The sequence below is a fragment of the Thrips palmi genome, unplaced genomic scaffold, assembly GCF_012932325.1.
Source record: "Thrips palmi isolate BJ-2018 unplaced genomic scaffold, TpBJ-2018v1 HiC_scaffold_6, whole genome shotgun sequence".
Classification (NCBI taxonomy): domain Eukaryota; kingdom Metazoa; phylum Arthropoda; class Insecta; order Thysanoptera; family Thripidae; genus Thrips; species Thrips palmi.
The window spans coordinates 5252299-5272257 of record NW_023144633.1 but is presented as its reverse complement, the minus strand read 5'-3'; the positions used below and the strand labels follow the sequence as shown (position 1 = coordinate 5272257).

Below are 19959 nucleotides of genomic sequence, written 5' to 3'. Positions count from 1 at the left end.
GGGGCGGGGCGGGGCGGGCAAAGGGAGAGGGAGACGCGGTTTGAGAAATGAACGCGTTATTCTGCAATTAGCAGATCAATCAGCCCGCCGTAATTACTATTGTCCGCTGAAAGCCCGGCCGCTGAAAGCGGCGCTCCCCGCGACTCCGGGAACAGCACACTGAGAGTCGTCGCTCTGTCTCTCTCGCACCCTTCCGGGGCGCCCCATGAGTGCGAGAGAGACAGAGCGACAGTCGACAAACAGAGCGACAGTTCGCTGGCATGCCACCGCGCCGCCACCGCATTCCCAGTGGGTGGGCCTGGCTGGCCCTGCCCTCGCCCTCGCCGCGGCCAAGCTCGGCCTGCACACCGATTCCGAGAATCGTCGCTCTGTCTCTCTCGCACCTACACACGGCGCCCATGAGTGCGAGAGAGACAGCGACAGTGCGGTCCGCGGTGCAGCCGCGCGATGCCATGCCGGCCCGGTCTGACTCGCAGCTGGCGCACTGTAGCGGACAGTGGCGGCAAGCAGGCGCGTTTCCGCGCAGAGTGGCTGTCTCTCTCGCACCCGTGGGGGCGTCCCGCGGAGTGCGCACGGGTGCGAGAGAGACGGAGCGAATCACAGGGACTGGCTAATTCAGTGAGTCGGGAATAAAACGGAGTGGCTGCCGATCGCAAAGGGATTGAGGGATGGGGGCCCCATCGGGGGTGTTTGCATGTTTGCAGCCTGGTGCAGCCTGCAGCCTGCTGTGCCTGCTGTCCAACGTTTCCATTAACGGGGCCGCGCGGTGAATCAAGGTTCGCAATAATTGAGGGTGGGAGGGGGAAGAGTGTCCGCCAGACCAGAGCGAGAGAGAGGGCGAGCGTGCCAGAGCGGCGGAACGCACAGTGGGCCAGAAGACCGGCGGAGGCGGACAAAACTCTAGACGCGTTTTGAGCTCCAGAGTCGCTAAATGGGACTCGAACCGACCGTGTGACCCCGCCAATGGATTGCTCTCCGAACGAGGAATCCATTGGTGGGGTCACACGTTCGGTTCGAGTCCCATTAAGCGGACTCTGGAGCTCAAAACGCGTCTAGAGTTTTGTCCGCCTCCACCGGTCCTCTGGCCCACTGTGGGACGCCGAGCCAGGCCGAGCGCGCTGCTGCAGCACGACTGCATGCGTCCTGCGTAGCCTCCCCCGCGGCGCGGTGCGACGGAGACGGACCGTCTGGCACACTGAGGGCGGCGTGCTGGCGGCGCCCCTGCCTCCGTTCCGGGGAGTTTAACGAAACCAAGTAGTCGCGCCAAGGAGTGCGTCGTTACACATTGCGGTCCACATTACGTCGGCCAGGCTGGCGCACTGTAAGGCGATCCCCGCACCGGCAAGGTTTTGCGCAGGAGCGTAAGTCTTGTTTTTCGTTGCAAATTCGGTCAATTTCGGCGCGGTTCGAACTCGGTCCGCAGAGAGGGTGGAAGCGCGACACGCGATGCCTTATGTAAATAAGCCAACCAATCGGCAGCCGCGGAAACATTAGACCGGATCTCGACTCACTCAGCGAGGGCTTCCCGGCAAGCCGCGCAGCCACGCAGCCCGGCCCTCTTTTCTGTACACTGTACACAGCACACCCCGACCGCACTGCCGAATACATTGGCAGAGAGGTGTCCCGGCAGTCAACACCGCCAGCAGCGCCCCTCCCCTAGCGCGTCAAGGGGGGGGGGGCGCACGCACGCACCTACCATGGCAATGGATGACGCCATGCAAAACTATGGACTGCCGAGCGAAAATCCTTTCATACGATACAAACACTACACGCCGCGGCCTTGTCAAAATACCCGTGTACCGCCCTTTATTCAGGCGGACGCCCCTGTGTGCGTGCGAGTGTGTGTAAGTGTGTGTGAGTGTGCGTGTTCTGATGTACACAGAGCGCCCTGCTACACGCAGCGATGGCGCGAGATACGCCTGATTTAACAGTGTGGCTGCTGCGGCTACCTGCCAGTGGTGCCAATACTGCAAGTTATTGTCGGTGGCGTGGCAGCCCTGGGCAGCCCAGCCTGGCCGAGCCTGGGCAGTGCTGCCAACAATGGGGGCCCTATTCGCACGACGGCGAACCCAAAACAAGATTCGACCGCATCACGTCGGATTTGGCGATTTAGCGATTTGGCTCGGCGGGCGCAGTAATAAGCACGATCCGGCTAACGAGACCAATTGGACGACAAACTGACGAAGAAAAAAAGAAAAAAGAAGAGGAGGAGGAGGACTTTCCTTCCAGCGCGTCCAGCACACTGGAAAGACTGCCAAAGCGCGATACAGGCTGACCCAGATGTGCCGGCGTAATTTAAGGGAAGAAGGAAACTGAAGAAAAGTTCAGTTGGAGAGCCAGCCAGCCACACTGTGAGGAGGCGAAAATTGCTGCACCGTGCGGGGAATGTGTATTTTGTGCGGAGTTTTCCGTTACAAATACCCCCCCCCCCCCCCGACTCGCCAACTGCGCCAGGGAAAAAAGGCGGGGAACGCGCGCAAACAGCGCGACACATTTTTCATTACGATCCAATAAGTGGCGGGAAAGCAATGCGCCAAAAGCGCGGCGTAGGCGCAGCCATGAGGCGCAGAACAGCAACAACAACAACAACCTGGCGCGTTATTGCCAATTATTATTCATGATCCATCCGAAAAACAATACGCGACGCATCCTGCGGCTCATCCGTATTCCAACGTGCGAGGGTGCAATACCGCCTCACACACACACACACACACACACACACACACACACACACACACACACACACACACACACGAACGCACGGCTTAGCCTCCCAAGAAGAAAACAATCCCCCCACTATGTCGCCAATTCCGCCCCCAGTACGTCTGGCCGAGCGAAGCGGCGACACGGCGGGGCGGCGGGGCGGCGGAGAGGCGTCTTTGCCGCGTCAGTCGTTCCCCGGTCCCCTCCCTTCTTTCGGCCGGAACTTGACTCCCACATTAATTAATTTGGCCCCGAACGGGGAGTATATCGCGGCGCGACTGGCGGACGGCCGCCGCATTGGCCGCCGCCTTGGCCGCCGCCGCTGCAAACTGCTTATCCCGAGGGGGTAACGACTTCGGGAATCCGGCTGACAGCAAATTGGTAATCCGTAATCCGGATAACACGAAATTTTGAGGTAATCCGGGGTAATCCGGGAAAATTTTGTGGTAATCCGGGGTAATCCTGCTTAATCCGAAGGTATTCCAGAAATTTTTCGGTTGTAATCCGGAGGTAATTTGGGGGTAATCCGAGGTAATCCGTAATCCGGCTGACACGAAATTTACCAGTCGTTACCCCCTCGGCTTATCCACTATCCTTCTCTTTCTTACGCTTTTTTCTGGGCTCTCCTTCTGCCCCGCTGGAAGGGGTAGGAACAGTAACGACCGATGATGAGAAGGCCGGCCATTAGCAGGCGCGTTATGAGCGAGAGCGAGCGAGAGGGAGGAAAAAAATGGACAAGAAAGGAAGCGGAAGGAAAGGCAAAGTCAGATTAGTCGGAATTAGCGAGCTGTCGCGACTCCTGGCCAGGACCCCCCTCTCTGTCTCTCTCTCTTTCTCTTTCGCACCCCTACGGCGCCGCGTTCGGGGCGCCCTATGAGTGCGAGAGAGAGAGAGAGAGAGACAGCGCCGTTCGCAGTGTGCTACTGGAGGGGCCGTGGCGGGGCCGCGGGTTCGTCTCCGGCCACTTCTCCAGATTGGCGGGTAGCGCGGCCAACTCCAGCGGCTCGAGGAGGACGCCGAGGACGCCGACGAGGAGCCGCCTAAGTGAGACTCATGGGTATGGGTTCGGGGTTCGAGGACGCCGCCGAAGACGCCGCCGAGGACGACGCCGAGCGCGGCGCGCCGGACCGACGCCAAATGCGTCTCGGCCGCTCACTCCACTCCGCTCACCTCGCCAGCCCGCGCCAGCCCCGGCGAGCTGGAAGCAATTCTCGTTGTTTGGTGGGGCAGTGGCGGCCGGCAGGCCAGGGCAGGGCAGGGCAGGGCAGGGCAGCCAGGGCGCCACGCCACATGTCCTCATTTACGGACGAGGGGAGCCCCACCCCCGACGCCCCGAGGCCGGGGCGCGCTTAACGCCTCGAGAACACCCCGGCTCGCCACGCCTCGCCCCGGCCGGCGGATGGTTCCGCAAATGAACCGCCGTATCCTCGCCGAGCTCGTTCCGCCTCTCTCGCACCCGCGCGCGGCAGTGCGCCCAGTGCGAGAGAGACAGACGGCAGCCCGCTCCGCTCCGTTCCGCGCCCCGCGTCCATCTTCCGTAACCTCTCGCAGACGACAGGGGCGCCACCTGAGCGGCCTCAGGTCTGTCTGTCTCTCTCGCACTCGTGGGAGAGAGAGGAGAGAGAGAGAGAGCGCGGCACTTCCGGGCAATGGCCGCAGGGCGCCGCAGGGCGCCGCAGGGCGGTCAGTCGCGGAGTTCGGCGTTCCGCGCGGGGAGCGTTCGGACGGCTTTAGTGAGATTGGACGCGGCCCAAGGCCGCCGAAGGACTCCTGGACGGACTCCTGGACGGACGACGACGACGCCAGGGTTTGCCTATCAGCGGGCCCCGCGCCGCGACCCTGCAGTCCTGCAGTCGCCTCCCTCGCTCTGCCGCCCCACGAGTGCGAGAGAGACAGAGCCAACTTCACCCGCGACGTGTGGTGCTTGGTGGACATTTCCGTCGCTGTGTCTCTCTCGCACTCGTAGGGCATCCAGAGAGAGACGGAGCGACTCCAGCGCACCGCCGGCAGACGCGAAGGGGATCAGTGAAAATGGCGCGCGACACTGTGGAAACCACCACCGCCACCGAGGACGCCACCGCCACGCGTCGTCGCCGCGGTTTACCTGCCGCTAAGGAGCTTATTATTGTAGCGAGGCCGCCAGGATGCTGCGCCCCGCGGCAACAAGTTCGCAATTGTCTCGGAGGGAATACCGCCCCGCCGCACAGTGGGCCGGAAGACCGGTGGAGGCGGCCCAAATTCCAGACGCGTTTTGAGCTCCAGAGTCGCTAAATGGGACTCGAACCGAACGTGTGACCCCACCAATGGATTGCTCTCCGAACGAGGAATCCATTGGTGGGGTCACACGTTCGGTTCGAGTCCCATTTAGCGACTCTGGAGCTCAAACCGCGTCTGGAGTTTTGGCCGCCTCCACCGGTCTTCCGGCCCACTGTGACGGCGGCAGGGAAGGCCGGCGACGCACACGTGCCCTGCACGGCGGCGTCGCGTTCCCACGCGGGAATTCCGCGCATCGCGATGCCCGCCGCCAGGACGACGATGAAGCGGCCTGCAGCGAGACGAGCGAGGCGACCGGCAAAAAGGCAGCGTCCAGACGGCCGCACCGCCAATCGGGGCAAAAAGCAGCGGCCGGCAGCGGCGCAGCGCGTCATAAAAAGCGAGCGGCGTCTCATGCAAACAAGAGCCACTGTCCCCCCGGGGCAGCGCAGCGAGTCCGGCCGCGGCGATACCCCTCGCCTGGGTGCCCCGCCGCCAACCCGCCGCCGCGGTACCCCACGCCCACCGCCTGGACGACGCCCGTCTCTCTCGCACTCGCGGGGCGCGCGGAGGGCCCGGAGGGGTGCGAGAGAGACAGAGCACCGCCAGGACGATCGCGGCGCGGCCCGATAAACACGTTGATGGCATTCCAATCAGATTGGCGCTGGACTCGAATGCATGCCGCTGCTGCTGCGCTCTGGAAAAAGGGGTGGGGGGCTCACGACTGGTCACCGCGGCGACACGGCGCAGATGTCATGCCTGATAGATTTCCTAGGACAGCGAGACACGTCCGAGTCACGTGACTGACGCTGGGAGGTCACCTTTCCCCACGTGCCTAGCCGTACTGGGTACCAATCAACGAGCTTCTGTACACTGACAACCGCGGCGTGGGTTCAACCCCCGGCGGCGGCACTTTTATTTTTGGGACGCTGGATTGGCGGGCGGCACTCCGCGCGCTAAATCTTGACTGGCAGCGAATCCGAAAAACGGAGAGCAGACAACGAAGAGTAAGCGGTATGTGGACAACCCCGGGCCAGATGGCATGCCTTATTCATCCCCCGGCGGATTATAAAAATGCATGATTGGATTAGTCGTCCCCGCGCTTACACGCGGCGCCTCACTGCGGCGTCGTCCTGCGGACTCATTCCGAGAGTCGTCGCTATGTCTCTCTCGCACCGACGCGGGGTGCCCCGTGAGTGCGAGAGAGACAGAGCGACGACTCCCGGAATGCCGCGTCGTCGCCGAGGTGCGGTGCCGAGGAGCGCGAAAAGGAGAGCGAGCGGCGCTTGTTTCAGTATTCTCTAAGAGACTCCCTGCCGGCCGCCGCTGCGCCGCCAGCCGCCGCACTCCGCACGCCGAGCCGGCCGAGCCGAGCGCAACTTAGTGGAACTCATATTCCGGGAAAATGTATAAAATAATAAAGATCTCGGGGCCCTGGCTGCCCTGGCTGCCCTGGCCGGCCCTCTAGGGCGGCGAGGCGAGCGTCGCGGCCGCGCCGCCGGCCGGCATCTTAAATCGCTTTATACAAAGGCGGTGGCCGCGGGGCCGCGAGGTGCCTGTTTAAACGCTCCGCAGGGCGCAGCGTGGCGCCGCACGCACACAGTCTCACTCACTCACACACACACACACAACCACACACAGACGTGCAGACACACGGCGCGCGCTCCGCTGCAAATGTATAAATGATACATCCGCACCAAGTCACGGCAGACGAGCAGGGAATCCTTTCCTTTTTTTTATTTTTTAAAAGTGCCCGTGTCAGGTGTCAGTTACCCGTCAAATTAAACGCGACCGGCCGTAGACGGGAAGTATGCAAATAACATTGAAGGGAGGGTAAAAAAAAACGAGGGCGGAAAAAAATGATGAGCGAGGGGGTGGGGGTGGCGCCACGGCGGCCACGCCGGCCAAGCAGTGCAGAATGACGTAATGGGAAGTGTCGGGAATATGGAAATGACGTAATGAGCGCGCTCCATTTGAAATATCGAGCGCATATTTTTGGCGGTGTCTGTACACCTGGAAATGGGACGGCCGTCGCTCTATGGAGTGGGACGACACGAGGGGGCCACCACTCTCATTTCAGGCGTACACAAGATTACGGGATTACGGGATATTTACTAGGGATTACGCGTGAAATTTTCAAAAATTGGTTCGAAAACGTTGAAAAATAGCTCCAAAATTGGAAATGACTCAAAAGTTGAAAAATGACAGAATTTTGTCAAGGATTACGTGATTACGCCATGGATTACCAGAGATTACCAGCAAACTTGTACACAGGATTACGGGGGTGGTGGCCCCCTCGGGACGACATGGCCCGCGAGTGTCTCTGGATCTGTTTATACTTTTCACTTGGCATTTTTTTTCAATAACTGTACTGCATTAATTTTTTGAAACGTGTTTTTCCCCCTTCTTTAAGTGATCTTGATTGTTTTGAGTACAAATTACCGCCGCCGTTTTGAAATTTGAAAACTTTGCCGCCAGTAAACACCGCCACCCCTATCGCCCCAATCTTTACGCCCCGGCCGCGGAGCCGCGGGGCAGACGGAGAGGGAGCGAGGAGAGGAAGAGAGAGAGAGAGAGAGAGAGAGAGAGAGAGAGAGAGAGAGAGAGAGAGGCAAGGAGAGCCTCCCGTCCAAGTTTCCGCGTGGGAACGACACGGCACGGCGCGGCCGCGACATCTGTCGAACAGATCTAAAGTCAATGGGACTAAACCCCGGCGGCCCCGCCCTGCCCGGCCGCGCCCGGCCACGCCCTGCCCAAATCGACAGTGTGCTGGGCTCCCTGCCGCACATACAACATTCATCCAGCCGATGACTCCGGACGAGGTCCGGACGACGCCGCGATAGGCATCGCGGCGCCCAAACGAGGCGACGTAAGTCAGCTTGTCCCGCGGGCCAAAGGGTTCACGGGCCTCGGCCGAGTGACTGAGCGATGTCACACTCGGCGGACGCGCAAGCAGGCGCAGGCAGGCGCAAGCAGGGCCACTGTACCGTGTGAGTCACTGCACAGCAAGAAGATCGGCGCAGGCGGCCAAAGCTCTAGACGCGTTTTGAGCTCCAGAGTCGCTAAAGAGGACTCGAACCGAACGTGTGACCCCACCAATGGATTGCTCTCCGAACGAGGAATCCATTGATGGGGTCACACGTAGGGTTAGCGACTCTGGAGCTCGAAACGCGACCAGAGTTTTGGCCGCCTGCGCCGGTCTTCTGGCCCACCGTGCTCCGTTTAGGCGATGCAGACGAGTCGGACCGGGCTTCCGTTCAGTTAGCACGGGTCGAGAGAGATCGTCGAGGCTCATTGGGAAAAACAAACGGACAGCCGATGCGCCGATAGTGAGTCACGTGATCCTCAATCAATAGCCCGGCGCTGGACGCGGGGGCACCCTACCTGGCAGGCAGGACAGGCAGGACGGGCCTGCGATTAATTACCTGGAGTTGACCAGGTAGGTTCAGGCCACATTTGTCAACGGCAGTGAGCGTCCCGGCCTGGTCCGGCCGATTTGAAGCAGGCCACGGCTTATCGCCGCGGGGCCGGGCCGGGCAGGGCCCCACAGGGCCCCACAGGGCCCCACAGGGGGGAGCCACCTGTCACCCTATTAGTGTCGTGCTGCCCCGTGCCCACGGGGATCACACTGCCGGAGGGGAAGTCAATGAGGCCCGGTCATTTCACTCACAAAATTAAATTTGACATTTTTTTTTTCAAAATTTATGGAGTTTCCGAAGTTCGAAGTCCGCCGGTTGGTTTTTAAAATAAACCTTGTACGGCTGGAGCAAAACGACTGTTGCCACCGGGAGCGCTTGGAGCGCTTGGATGCTGGTAGGTCGCTGGCCGAATGAAACCCGAGCCACGGCGCTACTAGGCTAGCCTGGTGGTGGCCAGCGCCAGCAGCCTCTCTCTGTCTCTCTCACTCTCGTGGCGCGGTCCGCACCGAGTGCGAGAGAGACAGACGCGCCGTTCGCCGCGGTGGGCCGGACAAAGAAAAGACGAGGCTTGTCCCGGATCATTTTCCTCGGACGGCAGCACACTGTAGTACATTGTACGGCCCGATTAAAAGGAAGGGCCACTAGAAAAACTAGCGCGGCCCTAAAAACAAAGTATAAAAAAATGCGCGCTTCTGCCGAAATATTTCCGCGCCACAAAGTAGTCCGCCATTCACGGCGCCAAAGATGATGGAGACGCAGCTCATTACGGGCAGATGCATAAATTAGGATTAGGAACAAAGCGCGCCCTTTTCAATTTTTTCTCCTCTCTCTCTCCCTCTCTCTCTCTCTCTCTCTCTCTCTCTCTCTCTCTCTCTCTCTCTCTCTCTCTCTCTACCACTTAACAAACGGGCCGTCGAAAGAACGCATCGTCGTGGTACCTCGCGATGCATAACCATGACGCATTGGCACAAGGGGTGGGAGCGCCGCGAGTAGTTAGTCGTTGACGCCGCCAGACAGACAGACAGACAGACAGACAGACAGACAGACGCACAGACAGGTAATTCGTGAGAACAATTACGCCCGAGACCACACACCTCCTCACGACGCAGCTCGACGCAGCTTCAAACGGCACCCCGAAAGGGGCCCACTTCGCGCTACCGCGCCAGCAACGCCGAGCGCCGATCGGGGCGACGCGTTTTGAGCTCCAGAGTCGCTAAATGGGACACGAACCGAACGTGTGACCCCACCAATGGATTCCTCGTTCGGAGAGCAATCCTTTGGTGGGGTCACACGTTGGGTTCGAGTCCCATCTAGCGACTCTGGAGCTCAAAACGCGTCTTTGGCCGCCTCCACCGGTCTTCTGGCCCACTGTGCCTTGCCCTTCACCGCGGGGGGTGACTGCCCCTTTTGTCGCAGGACGCCAAGGACCAAGGACGTTCTTTCCGGAAGCACCCCTTTTGCAGCGGGCGTAAGTCACGCGGCCGATATCGGTATAGATTTGGGACTTAGGCCGAAAATTGTCGATATAAATTCTGGAGGGACCCGAACCAGATGCGCGCCACTGGGAGGGGGAGGCGGGGGCGGCGGTCGGGGGAAGGGGAAAGGGGGGGGGGGGGGGACTCAGGTGCGGCGCCACTTTGGGAGCGCCGAGACGCTTAGCGCTTCTGTCCGGAAGGGAGGCCAGCACAGTGGGCCAGCAGTGTCGCCCTGTCCCTCTCGCACCCACGGGACGCCTCGTGTCGGTGCGAGAGAGACAGGGCGACACTGAAAGCGTCTGACAGTGGCGCTGCCGCACGTGGCGGCGGGAAAAGAAACTGGAGAGCGAGGAGAGGACGTATCAAATTCCGCGCCAAAACTCCGCTAAGCCGGAGGGCCGAGGGGGTTGCGGTCGCTGTTGTTGTTGTTGTTGTTGTTGTCGTTGTTGCTGGTCGCGGGGCAGCTTTCAGAGGAAGCCACCTGGCCCGGCCACGTCAGAATTTCATTTTTCGGCGCTTGGCTTCGACGCTTCGTTCGTTTCTCCTGTTTTTCAACCCGTTTCCAACCAATCTAATTCGTTGCTACGTTTTTTCCTCTTCCCCTTGTAAAACGTCCACCCGCGCCAGGCCAGGCCGAGCGCAATTGTGTTTGAGCAACACGCAGCGCGGCCGGCGCGGCCCTGGAAAGGTCTGTGTTGTGATCGAAAGTGCACACACATGCCCACACACACACACCGAGGCACGCAAATACACAGGCCGAGGGCAAGTTTACACACACGGGCCCGGACGGCCGGGCGAGCGGACTGAAAAGCTTTACGGAGAGCCTCAACTCGTATCGCGTGGCTTTCGGCTCTCGGTTCAGACAAACTGCCTCCAATCCGACGAATCCCGCGCAATTTCGAATCCGATTCCTTTCGGCTGCGCTGTAATTTGACGACTGTTTGTTTCGGCGCGGGTGTCCGTGGCGGGAAGCCCCAGCGCACAGTGGGCCAGAAGACCAGTGGAGGCGGCAGAAACTCTGGCCGCGTTTTGAGCACCACAGTCGCTAAACAGGACTCGAACCGAACGTGTGACCCCACCAATGGATTGCCCTTCAAACGAGGAATCCATTGGTGGGGTCACACGCTCCGTTCGAGTCCCATTTAGCGACTCTGGAGGTCAAAACGCGCCTGGAGTTTCGGCCGCCCCCACCGGTCTTCTGGCCCACTCTTCCTACCCATAAATGCAATGCAGATGCTCCGGCCGCCCCTGGCGGGAGAGGCGGACAGTTAACCACACTTTAATCTCTGGCGGGAACAGGGACCGGCACGGAGCAGGGCACGGAGCAGGGGGACGCGGAGTGCTGGCATTTGTCGCAGCACTTTTGCCCCTCGAACAGCAGCGCGGCGGTGGCGGCGGCGGCAGGACTTTCGGAATTACTCAGTGGTTTCAAGTTGTAATCAGGCGATCTGTCCCCCTGGGATCCCGGTCCACTGCCATTTGCTTCATGAACCGGCCGAGCAGGGCTTGGGGCAGTCCCCCACCCTCGGCAACCTCAGACGAGTCAGACGAGAAGCCCTCCAAAGTCGCCTGGTTCGGAAAACGGCGACCCCGTGACTCAAGTCCCTTGCGTTTCTACTGCGGGGTTTCGTATTTTCGGATTCGTCCAAAATTTTCCACACTGCAGGGAAGGTGCAAACACTTCGTCGTGTACGTCGTCCCGGTCGCCGGGCCTACCCCACCCCCAGCCCGCACCCCAGCTCGACGCCACCATTAAACTTTGCTCAAGTCAAAAATCTAATTACGAGTGCATTAATCAATTAAATGAATAGCGAAGCGATGTCGAGTAGACTGACGAGCGCGGGAATCGCACCCACCCGCTCGCGGCTTGGAAACGCGAGGCGGGGAGAGAGGGGGAGGGGGAGAAGAGCTCCCCGTGGCGGGCCAGAAGACCGGTGGAGGCGGTCAAAGTCACGGAGCTCCAGAGTCGCTGAACAGGACTCGAACCGAACGTGTGCCCTCACCACACCAATGGATTGCTCTCCGAACGAGGAATCTATTAGTGGGGTCACACGTTCGGTTCGAGTCCTGCTTAGCGACTCTGGAGCTCAAAACGCGTCCGTGATTTTGACCGCCTCCACCGGTCTTCTGGCCCACTGTGCCGCGGGGCCGACGACACCCTCCACGAACACCCAGAGCACCCCCTGTGAGAGGCTGGCCGGCCGGCAGCGAGGTTGTTTACCTGTTGCCCTTCACCCTTCCCCCTAATGCAGACGCAATGACCATAAGTATCGGCCTGACGGCGGCCTGGGCGGCCTCGGTGCGCGCCGGGTCGGCGACGTCCTCGCCGCACGGCACCCCGGGGACGGCGCCCGTATTATTTTGGGTTTCACTTTCGTCCATTCATAAATACGCATACGGGCCGCGGGGCTCGGCGGGGCGGCCGAGTGGGCGTGACAGTGCACTGGTGCACGGGGAGGCTTTGCTGCCTCCGCGGTCCTCTCTCTCTCCCTCGCACACCCCGCGTTAATGAAGCAACGGGGTGAGAAAGCTCGGACCGCGAGCGGCGCGCCGCGCGACAAACTCATTAGACAATCATATTTCATGTGTGAAAATAACGGGTTGGGTTCGTCGGCCGCGAAGCCGCGAAGCGCCGCAGCGGGTGGCCGCGTGGTGGACGCAGCACTCGCATACAGTGTACGCCACGCGTCAGTCTTTTGCGGCTTCGTCACACGTTCGAGCGCGTCACTCTGGCTTGGCTTGTCACACTCTTGGCTCGTCACACTCCTAACCCGTCGTCTCTCTCTCTCTCTCTCTCTCTCTCTCTCTCTCCTCTCTCTCTCTCTCTCTCTCTCTCTCTCTCTCTCTCGCGCGCGCGCGTCGCACTCTTCCTGCCAAGCCTCAGGTGGGCGCCCCCCCCTTCCCCCGCCGCCGCCGTGACCTGATGCACAAAAGAAGTTCCCGGGCGTCACGTTTCGGCGCCGCGACAGCCCTTTTGGCGGCAGCCTCCCCTTCAGCCCTCCAAACTTCCCCTACAAAAGCGGCAGCTGTCCGGCCGGGGGCGGGGCGGGGCGGGGCGGGGCCGACGCAGCGCCGCCCCGAAGGGCACTTCCCCGGTAAACACTTCGTCAATCTTGTAAAACTCGGAGGCGGGGAATCGGCCGGAAGTAACAAGTCGCGAGGCCAGAGGGCGCCACCACAGTCTTCGCTCCGTCTCTCTCGCACTCACGAGGCGGCCCACGTGGGTGCGAGAGAGACAGACTCTCGGAATCGGTCTGCAGTAGCAGTGCCATGCAGCCACAGGCAGTGCGTCGGCCGGCCGTTTGATTTGCCCAAAGAAATGAGGCAATCGGGGTGAAGAGGTCCGGCATCCATTTGCCGGGCGGCGAACCTCGCTGCGGTCGGCCAGCACAGCCAGCACAGCGCACAGGGTGCGGCTCCGGGCGGCTCCGGGCGGGGCGAGGCGGGGCGGGCTGGGGCGGGGCGGGCCATCACTCTCCCGGAGCCGAGGCGTCCCGGCGGCCGCAACCAGTGGCGCCCGGAGCGCTGCATCGCCACCGAGTCGACGTGTCAATACTGCTTCGCCACGAGCGGGATCAAGACGCGCCGCGCTTTGTGTGCGAGAGAGAGAGAGAGAGAGAGAGAGAGAGAGAGAGAGAGAGAGAGAGAGAGAGAGAGAGGAGAGAGAGAGAGAGAGAGAGAGAGAGAGAGAGAGAGCAAAGCACGGCGTCCGTCGTTCGACAAGCGCCTTAAGAATTCCCGCCCGGTGATCCAGGGCGATGCATCGAACCGAGGTCGATGTATCGACTTCGATTTATCGGAATACCGCAAGCGGAGATCCATGGCCCTTTGCCTGCAAGGGTTGCTGCTGCGTTGCTGCTGGCCGTGCTCAAGCATTCCTCAATATCACCCAATTATTTGGGGCAGGCAGGCCCGCCTCCGCAGAGGCCTTGGCAGAGGCCCTGGCTTTGGCAGAGACGCGCAGGCGAATTCTTCACCGCGACCAGCGCCGCCGTTAAAAATTTACGTCGCAGATTGAGTGAATTGGGATGGGAGGCGTTCACAGAAAAGAGAATCAAGTCAGAGGTACCTCAAGAAGGAGGGCGCGGGAAAATCAAATTAATCCAACTGGACTAGACCTAGTTGATTTAAAGCTTAAGTGACTAAAAAACTATCTAGACAAAGCAAAAGTGCAGTCAATTTAATTTGTTGTCTTCGTTTCTTCTGGGCAGTTATCACAGTAAGGTCCAGGATTGTTTACGTTTTTTAATGCAAAGAAAACAGGGTAAATGAGAGCAGCAACAACCGAAATTCGCAGCGGGCTAAATAAAGCAGCAGGATTCATTCATTGGGTGGGCGGCGAGGCAGTGGCGTGGGCAACGCACGCGGCACGCAGATCGGCGGTGAGATTGATTGAATCTCCCATCCTCCGCTCCGCCTCCCTGGAGAGGTCACGGCACGGGGCAGAGAGTGATGGCAAGGGTTGCAGGCCGGAGGGAGGAAGGGAAAGGGGTGACTTTCGAATCTCCCACGCGGCCGCCGCCGGTCCCAGGCACCGCGCAAACCACCAAACGAAGTGGGCTTCCGTCCGACCAAAAAGAGACCAGTGTACAGTGGGCCAGAAGACCGGTGAAGGCGTTCAAAATTTCGGACGCGTTTTGAGCTCCAGAGTCACTACGCTAAACGGGACTCGAACCGAACGTGTGGCCCCACCAATGGATTCCTCGTTCGGAGAGCAATCCATTGGTGGGGTCACACGTTCAGTTCGAGTCCTGTTTAGCGACTCTGGAGCTCAAAACGCGTCCACTGGTCTTCTGGCCCACTGTGCGGCGCTGTGTTACGTGATTCGTGCACGGCAGGGCCCCGCCGTTGAATTCACTCCGCGCTGCCGCCCCGCGCGCCCCGCCGTGCCGCCACCGACTGCAGCGAATAGTAGCAGTTAAGAATTTCCACAAGTTGCGCAATTTAGAAGGTGGGCCATAAAAGTGGCGGTGCCGCGGTGTTATTCCGCTCGCCTCCAAAGACACATCGCGGCCCAAAGTTAAATGAGGCGTCGTCGCGGCAAAGCGGCGAAGCGGCGTCCCGGAAAAGGGGCGGCTAATTCCAAACTTTGCATGACGATGCGCCACCTAGCCTCACCTGACTGGGGGTGTCACGCGCGCACCCCGCGCACCGCACAGTGGGCCAGAGGACCGGTGCAGCCGGCCGAAACTCTACACGCGTTTTGAGCTCCAGAGTCGCTAAATGGGACTCGAACCGAACGTGTGACCCCACCAATGGGTTGCTCTCCGAACGAGGAATCCATTGGTGGGGTCACACGTTCGGTTCGAGGCCTGTTTAGCGACTCTGGAGCTCAAAACGCGTCTTGAGTTTCGTCCGCCTCTACCGGTCTTCTGGCCCACTGTGCGCCGCACGCGGCACTCGCGGTGGAAGAAGCGGAATCACGACCAGACAAGACAAGACAAAACCTAAACGGGCGGCTTGAGAGGCCGTTTCGCTCGCCCGGCTCGTCGTCATGTAGAGACGAGTGTAGGAGACGGCCCGGCCCAGGACTCTGGAACGGCCTATCCTAGCCCTGGGCAGTCAAAAGGGAGTAAAACGTTGCGGTGCACTTAGGCCCGTTCCGCTAGCGGAGCCGCGCACACTTACAACGCAACACACGCACACACACACACCAATCCCCCGCGTGTCCGGCCATTCATAAACAAGGCTCTGCACCGCACGTACCGCCGGTTCATGAAAACGTCGTTTGCGCCCCCCAACATTTCGAGTTCATCATAGAGGGTGTAAAAGAAGCAGCGTATCTGTGTGTGTCCTGCGCATTCACGTGCGCACACACACACACACACACACACGCATCCACTCCGGCCAGCCCTTTGTAACCCCCCCGCCCCGCCCCGCGCGGCCTCGCTTTCTCGACATCGCATCGCCACCCCGCGGGCGCCTGTCACACTCTAGTAATGTGAGTGATAGCTTCGGGGCGAGGGGGAAGTGCGCGCTCGCAGCGTGTGTGTGAGTGTGTGTGTGTGTGTGTGTGTGTGTGCGTGTGTGTGCGTGTGTGTGGACCGTGTGAGTTTGAGCCCGGGCACGAGGTGGATGCACAAACAGACACTCAGACTCGGGGACGGGCGGACGCCGTGACGCTTAGAGACACCAGCAAGGCAGCAAGGCAGCCAGGCAGCCAGGGCCCACGATCTGTGACATTCAATAGGACGGGGCATGACTCTGGCCGGGCCGGGCCGGGCGGTCTCGGCGGTCCCCTCCGCTGACGGGCAGCCTTTATCAAAACACGGCCTGCGTCGCTCCGTCTCGCTCGCACCGCCCGGCCCCCCCGTAGGGGTGCGAGAGAGACAGAGGCCTTGCTGCGCGTCACCAAACACGACTGCCGCTTTGTTTCTGTCGAAGAGATCGGAGATGGCCGAGGTCTTGGCGTCCTTGGCGGTCTCGGCAGTACCGGCACTGTAGGCACCACACTGCCAAAGTTGCCCGCTTTCTGTTTCCGGCTAAGTTTGCCCCGCGATGCACAATGGCTGTGCATATCGCGCGCTTGGCGTGTCTTGCCGCGTGCACCCCTCCCCTCCCCTCCCCTCCCGGCGTGGAAGTTGCTGCCCCGAATGCTGCCACTGAGTACCGAGGAACTCTCTCTCTCCCTCTCTCTCTCTCTCTCCCCCTCCCCTCCCTCTCTCCCCTCTCTCTCCTCCTCTCTCTCTCCTCCCCTCTCTCTCCTCCCCTCTCTCTCTCTCCCCAGGCCGCCACTTCCATCCCCTCGTCAGCACGGCACTAACTGTCGGGGCAGGTATGTAGCTCCGGCTATGGCGAGGGCTGTGGCAAGGGCCTCGGCTGCCTTGACTGCGGCCCGGGGCCCTACAGTGTAGGCCACACGCCGAAAGCGGCAAGCAGCAAGCAGCACCGAGGCCACCCTCAAAGAAGACGCCGGCCGAAACTACAACTATGCCAGTCACTTTGAGTTGATACGACACTGAATTAGTGCCGGAGATGAGCTGGAGTGCCTTGATGTCCTGTCCGGATCGGTCGCGTCGGCATGGAAACCTCGTTGGCAGTGTAGCTGTTTTGATGTACGGCCGCAGGCCGATGAGGGAGCTCGCGACGGGGAGGTCCTGGCGGTCGCCGTCGAGGTCCTCGTCGGGGTCAACGCGGCCGGCCGGTCGACTCGCCGCGACCGCATCCATCCGGACGTCTTGTCCATCACGAGGGGGACGGCGTGGACGAGGAGCGGAGTGGTAAAACGGGTGAAGTTTCGCCGGCCTGCGCAGCCTGGAGGCGAGGCAAGGCAAGGCGGACTCTACTCAATCGGATTAGTGTTCCCGGCCGCACAAAATTAATGCAGCTTTCGCGTGGTAACGAGCGAGGCCCTACCCGCGGGAGCAGCAGAGTGCTGGTCGCGCCGTGTCCCTCGCACCCCTACGCCGCGCCCCGCGAGTGCGAGAGAGACGGCGCGAGTCCGCCTCCAGCGCCTCCTCGAGGTCTTCGAGGCCCTCGCGGTCTTGCCTATTCTTCCCAATAACACAATCAGCTCGTCCCCGGGGACGCCGCGCCGGCGGGGTGCGGAGCAGGCCAAGCAGGCCGCGACAAATAACGACCGACCGCGTCGCGCTGTCTTTCTCGCAAGCACGGGGCGTCGGTGTGGGTGCGAGAGAGACAGCCACACGGCCCGCGTGATGGAAGAACAACAGTATGAAACATTGAGCGGAAGGCAACGCGAGCAAGGCGTTCGAGCCGCCCCGCCCCGCCCCGCCCCGCCCCGCCCCCCCCCCCCGCCCCGCCCCTCCGTTTCCTCATAAGGAAAGGCTTATGAAGGCACTGGCTTACCGCCGCGCCTTGCGACTACCGCCTCGGCGCCGCCCCGGCACGGCTAGGCCTTCTAGCCGCTCGCCGCTCGGTCAAGGAACACGGGGGCTTACCTGGGGAAACAACGGCAAAGATTAGGACGGGCGTGAGGCGTGACAAGGAGGGAGGCCGGATCCGGTGTCAGGCTGAGCGTCGCCGAGCCGAGCCGCCGACGGGGTGGCGGGCCTCTGTCTCTCTCGCACTCAAGGCGCAGGCCGGGCAGTGCGAGACGGGGCGCGTTACGTGTTTGTTGCACGGGCCGGATTAAGCGCGTTGATGTAAACGCGCGGATGTCCCGATCGGCCCGCAACGCAGCCACAAATCATTAAACTTTAAACGGGGGCGGCGCCGGGGAGGCCGTTCCGAGGAGAGCCTGTCTCTCTCGCACACCGACGGCGCCCCGCGAGAGCGAGAGAGACAGAGAGAGAGAGGGCGTGCTGCGCCCCCGGGCCGGGAGGGAGGCGCCTTCATATTGCCGACAGCCGATCCGAAAAGGAAAACAAGCGGAGCTACTTTATGGACGCAGTGTAGTGTAGTGTACACGGGGTGCACCGGGGGAGGCCGCCAGCTCCGCCCGCCCCGCCAGCCCCGCCAGCCCCGCGGGCCCCGCCAGCCCCGCCAGCCCCGCCAGCCCCGCCAGCCCCGCCGGGCGGGCACAGCGGGGAGTCCTAAATCGTCAGTGGGCGATTATATTCCAATTTGGTTGTTATGGAAAGCGGGGGCGGTGTGCCTGGCCGGGCCGGGCCCTGCAACTTGCAGTGCTGCTTGCTCCCCGCCCGCGCAGCTCGCGTGCCTCGACATCCTCGAGGCCCTCGTCCTGGACGAATGCGCGGCTGGCGCGGCTCAAAGGACATGCACGTTGTTAGGGATGTTCGCGATGTTCGCGGCGAGGCGCACAATGGAATCCGCCAGTGGAGGCCCACCGAGGACACTCTCATTCCGGAGGCAGTTTTGAGGGAGGACACCCTCCGGGACGCCCCGACGAGGAGGACGCCGATGGCGGAGGACCGGGAGGACGCAGGGCGACGCAGGGGGAGCGAGGACATCCGAAAACATGGCCACCCTTTTAAGGACAGGGGACATGACGTCCTCGAGGATGACTGACTTGGCTTTCCGTTCCGCGTCGACGGGCACCTCCCCGACGACGGCGCGCCTTCCCGCCCCGCCCCGCCCCGCCCTGCACGCGGCCTGCATCGCCTTCATCCCTAAGCCGGCTGACGAAGCCATTACGCAATTAGGAGAGGGCGGCCCCCGGGGCGCTCAAGAAAGCCCGCGGCAGCGAGGCGCTAGGCGCGCGGCGCGCAAGGTTGCGGGTTCGATCCCTATCGGCGGCCGTTCTCTCTCTCTTTTTCGCGCTTATTTTAATTACTCCATCCGGCCAGGGAGCAGCGCGGTGCTCGCAAATGCAAAAGCATTGCAGCGCATTTGCATAACATTAGCCCTCCAAATCACCCGGCCGACTCCCTTCGAACCCGCCGGAGGAGAGGGAGAGAGAGGGCTGTTAAAAAGGCTCCAAAAGGTGTCGCTGTTTCTCACCGAGCCCACCCAATTTGCGGCCTCCTCACTTCGGCACAACGGGGCCGGAAGTGAATCGGGGCAAAAACAAAAACAAAAACAACAAAAACAACGACAAATCTTCCTTAGAAAAGCGAGACAAAGACGTCACGGAAAACTACGGACGGTCCCTCTCTCTCTCCCTCCCTCCTCCCGGTGACGAAGTAGTAAGTGACGACGACCCTCGACGACGACAACAACGAACGGAAGCCCGTATGCAAAAAAGGGGTAATCAAAGAGCGAGATGCCTCACGCGCGATATCGGGACGACACGGGGAGAAAGGGGGAGGGGGTCCAAAACAACAGAGTGACTCCTGCAGGCGTCATTAGGAGTCGAGAAAGAACTCACACCTGCACCCCGCCCCCCCAACACACACACACACACACACACACACACACACACACACACACACACGGCAGTGCATGCCCCTGCAGACGTGGCCCGGCCGAAATCCGAACGGCTGAGTTAGTTCGCTGCAGCCTGATACCGGAACAGCACTCGCTCTGTCTCTGTCACACGTGGTGGTCTGCTATGCGGTGCGAGAGAGACAGAGGGCCGGCCGCGCGCAATGCGGGTCATCAGGCTCGCCACTATAAACGCGACCAATTCACACGGCGGGGTAATTAACCCTGCAGAGGGCGCCCCAAGCAACGACACACACAAACACAACACAAAACAAAACACCCACCCACACCCCCCACCCCACACACACACCACCCCCAGCAAC

At 61.2% G+C, this 19959-nt stretch overlaps 1 protein-coding gene across 1 annotated transcript in view; it reads right to left on the bottom strand.

Annotated features, from left to right (window-relative positions):
- Window positions 1-19959, bottom strand: part of LOC117651586 (MOXD1 homolog 2) — a 210464-nt gene that overhangs the window by 20315 nt on the left and 170190 nt on the right. The window lies entirely within an intron of this gene.